Raw genomic sequence first — 1,163 nt, 5'->3', positions numbered from 1 at the left:
TTATCAAACAAACACATAAAAACCAAAAACAAAAAGAGGAAAACAAATAGTATTGGCAAGGATGTGGAGAAATTAGGGAAGTTTGTGCATTGTTGATGGGAATGTAAAATGGCACAGCAGCGTTGGAAAAACAGTATGCTGATTGTGCAAAGAATTAAAAAGAATTACCACAAGGTCTAGCAATCCCGTTTGCTTTTTTTTTTTTTTTCCCCCTGACATGTAGTCTCGCTCTGTTGCCCTGGCTGGAATGAGTGGTGCTATCTCAGCTCACTGCAACCTCTGCCTCCTCGGTTCAAGCCATTCTCCTGCCCCCCACCACACCTGGCTAATTTTTGTATTTTTAGTAGAAATGGGGTTTCACCTTGTTAGCCAGACTGGTCTCAAACTCCTGACCTCAGGTAATCCACCCACCTCACCCTCCCAAAGTGCTGGGATTACAGGTGTGAGCCACCGCACCTGACTCTGTATACCCATTTTCATAGCAGCAGTATTCACAACCACCAAAAGGTGCAAGCCACCAAGTAATTCATTGATGGATGCATGGATACATAAACTGTGCTCTTAAAAAGGAAGGAAACTCTGACCCATGCTACAACATGGATGAACCCTGAGGACATTATGCTAAGTGGGATAAGCCGATCACAAAGAGGACGAATACCGTGTGATTCCACTTATATGAGGTACCTACAGTAGTCAAATTCATAGATACAGAAAGTAGAGTGGTGGTTGCCAGGGGCTGGAGGGGGAGGGGAGTGGGGAGTTAGTGTTTAATGGGTACAGAGCTTCACTCTTGCAAGATGAAAAGCATTCTGGAGATTGATTCCACAACAGTGTGGATGCACTTAACACTGCTGAACTGTATGCTTAAAAAAGGTTAAGATTTTTTTATGTATATTTTACCGCAATAAAAACTTACAAAATACAAAATACTAGACCAGGTGTGGTGGCTCACACCTGTAATCCCAGCACTTTGGGAGGTGGAGGTAGGTGGATCACTTGAGGTCAGCGGTTCAAGACCGGCCTGGCCAACAGGGCAAAACCCCATCTCTACTAAAAATATAAAAGTTAGCCGGGCGTGGTGGCATGTACCTGTAATCCCAGCTACTTGGGAGGCTGAGGGAGGAGAATCACTTGAACCCGGGAGGCAGAGGTTGCAGTGAGCC

This window comes from Mandrillus leucophaeus, unplaced genomic scaffold (assembly GCF_000951045.1).
Source record: "Mandrillus leucophaeus isolate KB7577 unplaced genomic scaffold, Mleu.le_1.0 Scaffold1370, whole genome shotgun sequence".
In the NCBI taxonomy this organism is placed as follows: domain Eukaryota; kingdom Metazoa; phylum Chordata; class Mammalia; order Primates; family Cercopithecidae; genus Mandrillus; species Mandrillus leucophaeus.
The sequence above is the reverse complement of the archived record's forward strand: the minus strand, read 5'-3'. Positions refer to the sequence as shown.